Genomic DNA, 7,837 nt, shown 5'->3' with positions numbered 1-7,837 from the left:
AGGGACCTGAAGCAAGAAGACTAATTTCAATAATTCATGTATTAGATGAGGAGAACTGAATCTGGGAAATGCTTTAAAAGTAGAGAATATTCTATATATTAAATTGTACTTGTTAGACAACAAAATGAAAGCCTATCTTTTTCCTGTATCAAACATGTCATAAATTATTTCATACCACCAATTCTTAATAAGAAGTCTGACACATTTGGCCATTCAATAAACATTTTTCTTTCAATATGTTTTTAATATAATTATATAAGTAAAAGTGTTATATTCTCATTTTTATTTTTGGATGAATTAATGAATACCTTTTAAATTATTAATTTTACTTTCTTACATTGTAAATACTGACAGATATAATTCGCATAAACAAAGTTCTTTAGGTTCCTAACATATTTTACAAGCTAAAAGGAATACAGATATCAAAAATTTTGAGAGGCTCTGAATTAGATGGATGTTGTACATCCAATATTACCTTCTATTTCAGTGGCTATTTTTAGTTGCTAGACTTGCATGCATTGATTTATGTTTGCCATTTCTAAGGGCACCATGATATTGTTGCATATTTCTGTAATACCCTTGCCCATCCTTAGCAACACTGAATCCCAGAGGTCTGTAAAGGAAGAACCTGTAACTTACTTAGGGTCAATGAGACAAAAGAAATTATTTTCTGGAATTTTCAGGCAATTGTGTATCCTATATTTGAAAAGAAATCCACAAAACATATGATGTTTCTCCCTCTGAATGTCATAGAACATGCATATAATATCTGGCACAGTAAATGTCCATTTGCCATCAAGAGGTAAGCCAGCCTAGAGAGGAAGTCAAAATAGAAAAGGGGGCATAGCCAAAAAAATCACACAGAAATAGAGTCACTGGAATAAACCTTCCCTCTGGTTGCATAATCAAACAGATATCCTTACTTATCAAGCTTGATTAGAAAAGATGCTTTATTTACAACAGAATAAATACTACCTGATATATTCGTGCCTCTTGCCTTATCTCCCATTTTTGTATCTTATTTTAAATTAATCCTCATACATCTTTTAGCTTACAAATAACTTTTCAATAGTATATACTTAACTATTAAGCAGATCTATAAGTCTTTTACTTTCATTACATTATTTTAATTTCCTATAATTCCACCTTAAAAAAGAGGCTTCATAATTTGTCCAAAGAAATATTAAGATGAAGCTGAAGAATCAAACTCAGTCTATTTTGCTCCTTAATCCATGTTCTTAACAACTAAGTCATACTATACATAGGATAAAAAAGTCAAAGTAGCATGAGAAGATAACTTTCAAGTAGCTAACTTGTTAAGGGGCAGAGAAATAGGGAAGATATTCAAGAAATATGTGAATCAATGACATTTTCCTCTAACTCTATTTTGAAAATTTTCACATCTATGGAAAACTTGAGAGAATCACACAATTAATGTGCATGGATTTTTTAAACACCATTAAACAAGTGTTATCATTTTACCACATTTGCCTGTGTCCAAATGTGTATGTGTGTTTATTTCATGTATATATACAAATACAAATGTGTATGATGACATTATGACACTTTACCAGTTCACAGTCATAACATCACTATTATCATCAAGAAATTTAACATCACCTAATATGAAGTTCTGGAGAAGGCAATGGCACCCCACTCCAGTACCCTTGCCTGGAAAATCCCATGGATGGAGGAGCCTGGTAGGCTGTAGTCCATGGGGTCGCTAAGAGTCGGACACGACTGAGCAACTTCCCTTTCACTTTTCACTTTCATGCATTGGAGAAGGAAATGGCAACCCACTCCAGTGTTCTTGCCTGGAGAATCCCAGGGACGGGGGAGCCTGGTGGCTGCCGTCTATGGGGTCGCACAGAGTCGGACACGAAGTGACTTAGCAATGAAGTGACTTAGCAATATGAAGTTGACATTAAAAATTTTCCTAATTATCCAACCTAAATATTCTCCCATATTTTCTCCTAGAAGGTTTATACTTTTAAGTTTTACATTTAGATCTGCAATCTATCTCAGTTAATTTCTGCAAAATATGTAGGGACTCTGTCTAAGTTTCTTGGACATGGAAATAAATTTGTTCCAGCACATTCATCAACATGGAGTGTGGAATAGATTAAGAGGATGTGGCACATATATAGAATGGAATATTACTCAGCCATAAAATGAACGAAATTGTGCCATGTGCTGAGATGTGGATGGACCAAGAAACTGTAATACAAAGTAGAGTAAGTCAGAAACAGAAAAAAAAACAAATATCATATATTAATGCTGCTGCTGCTGCTAAGTCAATTCAGTCATGTCCAACTCTGTGTGACCCCATGGACGGCAGCCCACCAGGCTCCCCCGTCCCTGGGATTCTCCAGACAAGAACACTGGAGTGGGTTGCCCTTTCCTTCTCCAATGCGTGAAAGTGAAAAGTGAAAGTGAAAAGTGAAAGTGAAGTCGCTCAGTCGTGTCTGACTCTTAGGGACCCCATGGACTGCAGCCTACCAGGCTCCTCCATTCATGGTTCTAGAAAAATGGTAGAGATGTACCCATATGCAAAGCAGAAACAGAGACACAGAGATAGACAACAAATGTATGGACACCAAGGGGTGGGGGGAAACAGGGAGGTGGGATGAACTGGGAGATTGAGATTGACATACATATACTACTATGTATACAATAGATGAGTAATAAGAACCTACAGTATAGCACAGTGAACTCTTTTGGGTGCTCTGTGGTGACAAAGAGGGAATATATGTATACATATAACTGACTCACTTTGCTATATGGCAGAAATTAAAACTTCATTGTAAAGCAACTATACTCCAATTAAAAAAAATTTTTTAAAACACATATACATAATGAAAATAGATGATCAGTCGCACGATCTAACAGGATTTTCCCCTGTTGATGAAAGGTCACCCAAGGTAGAGCTATATTTCAGTAGCAATACATTATGACATCAATATACAAAGCCGACTATCCAAGAACTAACTTGGCCTTCTGAGGCCAAATCTGTGTGTCGAATAAAAGATGTCAGTGCAATGATGGTAGACAACAAGAAATACTGGATCACCTACTTCTGTGTCTTATTGTGTTATCTAGCCCTGTTCAGTCTAGATACTTTTTCATCTGATGAATAGCTCCTGGGCACACTCAACCTTGTACTTTTTTATCTGATAAATTCTAGCTCATGTTCTGGCCTCTTGGTCACATTATGTCCCAAAGTAAAAAGCTCTTAGGGTAGTTTTTTTTTTTTTAATAGTTTATAATTCTTTGCTGCAGACAACAAGGCCTTGCTCAAAAACCATAAGCAGTTCTTCTATTAAACTTTCCCATAAACATTCCACTCACTCTACATCTCTTCTCACCTCCGACGTCTCTAATACCATTGGTCTGCTGAGTCATTGGGCCCAAATAACAAGGCTGTTTAACCCTACACCTTGACCTGTCAAAGGGCCCTTTCCTGTTTGGGGACCCAATCAAAATTTGCATTCTCCATTTCGGCAGACGTGTCTCTGTGTAGGATCTTTCACACTATGTCAGACATTAAGAAATGTTTGGAAATAAATTCAAACAAGTTCTTGTTATATTGCAACCCTAAGACTTAAACAATACACTGTATATTACTATATTTCTGTAACTATTATTTAATTAACAATAGTGTTAGTGGGAGTAACAATTTTTATAGCATTATACATGAAAATTATAATACCAATTATTTGAGTAATATTCTTTTCTATCTATATTTTCATGTTTTATGATATATATAACATTTTAGCATAGTGGTACATTTACCTATAGGGACTCCCCTGGTGGTTCAGTAGTAAAGAACCATCCTGCCAATGTAGGGATGTGGGTTTGATCCCTGGGTCAGGAAAATCCCTGGAGAAGGAAATGACAACCCAGTCCAGTATTCTTCCCTGGGAAATCCCAAGGACAGAGGAGCTTGGTGGACTACAGTCCGTGGGGTTGCAAAGAGTCAAACACAACTTAGCAACTGAACACACACACACATTTACCTATTAATAGGTATAAATGAATATAATAGGAATGTACTCCCAATTATTTTCTTGATATGAGTGTACACCAAAAGTGTCTTGGAACTGTCCTCTAGTAAAGTCACCATAAGATAGGACATAGTTGAAATACATAATTTGATGAGTTAATCTAGTGGAAATTCTAGACTGATAGAAGATAAAGGTCAAGTATAGAACCAAGGAGAATACAAGCACTATTAAAGGCAAAAAAGAGAAATACAACCCAGCATAAAAGACTGAGATGGAACAGTAAGGAAGACAGAAAAAGTGAACATTAACACAAAACCAGATATAAAGTCTTTCAACAGCACCAAATACCACAGCTTGTTTAGGAAGATAATTAGATGTCCTTTGGAGTTGGTATTCATCATTGGTTGTGACCTTACTGAGAGAGAGTTCTGTGAATTGGCAGGGAAGGAATCAAATAAATCAGTTTTCAGTCTATTTTCCTAATCCTTTTACATATCTGTAAGTGTCTCCAATATCATGCATAAGTAAGCTTCAATCACCCTAGCTTAACATTCTTTTTAAAAGTAGGTCTTGTGTTTTTGAGTTTCAGGGATTTTATCATATGCTTCCAATAGGCTGCTGCTTTTCCTCATGAAGATGGCTTATTATAAACCTACTTATCCTGCAAGGTTCATCTGAAATGATGCTTACAATGAGAAATCTTTTTCCCCTAGGTCACATTCACTTCCTTTGCAATATTTTTAAATAGCACATTCATTCACAGCCTGAACTCCTTGCTAGTTAGCAATGTAACTCCCCACTTAGATTATGAGTTTCTTGTCAGGAGCCATTTCTAAAACCTAAGAACTTCTTATCCCTACCATGCTCACATCATGTGTTCACTCAACCTATCATCTCTTCCAATATCCTGTATATTTTAAGTAATTGATTAAGGATAAAACAGAAGTAAAAGTTTAAATATCAATGAAGCATGTACTGAGGATCTACCTTAGTGAACTGTTAGGAGCTCAAAATACATATGGCATGATCAGTGATTTAAGGATACTTAGCCAATATTTTTGCAGGAGACACAAGGGATGAGGGTTTGATCTCTGGATAAGGAAGATCCCTTGAAGGAGGAAATGGTAACTGCTCCAGTGTTCTTGCCTGGGAAATTCCACAGGCAGAGGAGCCTGGTGGGCTACAGTCCATGGGGTCACAAAAAGTTGGACACAACTGAGCAACTATGCAGCCGCAGCAGCCAAGGCTTTTATAATCAAGACACATAAAGTCACACTTGATAAAGTCGCAAATTAATTATAAAAGCAGCACCATGTGTATCAAGAAAAGACAAAATCAATTTAAATGACTTGGGTATGGTGCTCGCTTCAGCAGCACATATGCAAACATTGGAATGATATAGAGATTAGTATGACCCTGTGCAAGGATGATACATATGGCTTAGGAATGTCCTAATGGAGATCTGATCTGCAATTAAGGATGAGTAGGACTAAGGTAAGCAAAGAGAGAAGGTGGTTTTGGTGAGGGAAACATTGTGAGTAAATTAATGAAGCAGGTGCACAAATGAACAGTGAAGGGGTGACATGGCCAAGTGTTCTGAGGTGACAGGAAAAAATCAAGGCTGTAGTCAAGATACAGAGACACTGTAGAACATCTAGAATACCAAGAAGGAGAAATGATTTGGTTTGAAAATGAATTAAAGAACATTTCAAACTCTTAAGTTGGTGAATAATTTTTTTTCTTTCATCTGACAGGTATTTGGTGAGCACTACAAACAGCCATTTATTATTCAAGCTGTTGAAAATACAGGAATGAATGTAACACAGATTCTCTTCCCACGTTAGCCTACCTGCTAATGGTGGGTGAGGGGTAAGGTGGGTGGAGTAATCTATTACAGATGAACTAATAAATAAATATGTAGTATATCAAAGAGTGATTAATGGAATGAAGGGGGGAAACAGAATAAGAAACATAAAGGCAGCTGGGTAAACATAAAAAGAAAGGAGAACCATCTCAGTAATTCATATGTAGGACTAAATAATGGGTTTTCAGCGAGGTAGTTATAAGACATTCAGTTCAGTTCAGTCACTCAGTCGTGTCCATGTCTTTGCAACTCCATGGATGGAGCATGCCAGGCTTAACTGTCCATCACCAACTCCCAGACTTTGCTCAAACTCATGTCCATCCAGTCAGTGATGCCATCCAACCACTTCATTCTCTGTCGTCTCATTTCCTCCTGCCTTCAATCTTTCCCAGCATCAGGGTCTTTTCCAATGAATCAGTTCTTCGCATCAGATGGCCAAAGTATTGGAGCTTCAGCTTCAGCATCAGTCCCTCCAATGAATATTCAGTACTGATTTCCTTTAGAGTCAAAAGAGTCAAAAGATTGACTCTTTTGATCTCCTTGCAGACCAAGGGATTCTCAAGAGTCTTCTCCAACACCACAGTTCAAAAGCATCAGTTCTTCAGCGCTCAGCTTTCTTCATTGTCCAACTCTCACATACACACATGACTACTGGAAAAAGCATAGCTTTGACTAAATGGACCTTTGTCACCAAAGTGATGTCTCTGCTTTTTAATATGCTGTTTAGGTTGGTCACAGCTTTTCTTCCAAGGAGCATGCCTTTTAGTTTCATGCCTGCAGTCACAATCTGCAGTGATTTTAGATCCCAAGAAAATAAAGTCTGTCACTGTTTCCATTGTTTCCCCATCTATTCGCCATGAACTGATGGGACCAATGCCATCATCTTAGTTTTTTGAAAGTTGAGTTTTAAGCCAGCTTTTTCATTTTCCTCTTTCACCTTCATCAAGAGGCTCTTTAGTTCCTCTTTGCTTTCTGCCTTAAGGGTGGTGTCATCTGCACATCTGCAGTTATTGATATTTCTCCCAGCAAACTTGATTCCAGCTTGTGCTTCATCCAGCCCAGCATATCACATGATGTATTCTGCATAGAAGTTAAATAAGCAGGGTGACAATACACAGCCTTGTCATACTCCTTTCCCAATTTGGAACCAGTCCATTTTTCCATGTCTGGTTCTAACTGTTGCTTCTTTACATGCATCCAGATTTCTCAGGAGGCAGGTAAGGTGGTCTGGTATTCCCATCTCTTTCAGAATTTTCCATAATTTGTTGTGATCTACACAGTCAAATGTCAATAAAGCAGAAGTAGATGTTCTTCTGGAATTCTCTTGCTTTTTCTATGATCCAACAGATGTCAACAATTTGATCTGTGGTTCCTCTGCCTTTTCTAAATCCAGCTTGAACATCTGGAAGTTCACATTTTATGTACTGTTGAAGCTTGGCATGGAGAATTTTGAGCATTACTTTGCTAGTGAGATGAGTGCAATTGTGCAGTAGTTTAAACATTCTATGGCATTGCCCAAAATTTCCAATTTTGGAATTCCATAATTCCAGTTCCATTGCCCAGTTTTCCAAATTTGCTGGCATATTGAGTGCAGCACTTTCACAGCATCATCTTTTAGAATTTAAAATAGCTCAACTGTTATTCCATCACCTCCACTAGCTTTGTTTGTAGTGATGCTTCCTAAGGCCCACTTGACTTCACATTCCAGGATGTCTGGTTCTAGGTGAGTGATCACACCATCATGGTTATCTGGGTCACGAAGATCTTTTTTGTATATTTCTTCTATCTTCTTGTCACCTCTTCTTAACATCTTTGGGACAAACCAACTCAGTTTGATGACCTTCACTGAACATACCAAACCTTTTAGTCTCCTCTCAAAATTCTAATCATACTCATAAACCATACTAATTGATCCAGTAAAAGGCCAAGCTAACACAAGACCCTTTTATGCTCATTTTAAATTTATATA

The 7,837-nt window shown here is 37.3% G+C and overlaps 1 non-coding gene across 1 annotated transcript; it reads left to right on the top strand.

Moving 5' to 3' along the window:
• Positions 1 to 5,362: 5,362 nt before the first annotated feature.
• Positions 5,363 to 5,465, top strand: LOC147380120 (U6 spliceosomal RNA). The gene has a single exon (XR_015135226.1). It is a non-coding gene; the product is annotated as a U6 spliceosomal RNA (small nuclear RNA).
• Positions 5,466 to 7,837: the final 2,372 nt, after the last annotated feature.

Source organism: Bos grunniens, chromosome 1 (genome assembly GCF_055505025.1).
Source record: "Bos grunniens cultivar Pamir isolate PY7600 chromosome 1, Bosgru_T2T1.0, whole genome shotgun sequence".
Taxonomy (NCBI): domain Eukaryota; kingdom Metazoa; phylum Chordata; class Mammalia; order Artiodactyla; family Bovidae; genus Bos; species Bos grunniens.
Note: the sequence above shows the minus strand (reverse complement) of the source record. Positions and strands in the feature narration are given on the sequence as shown.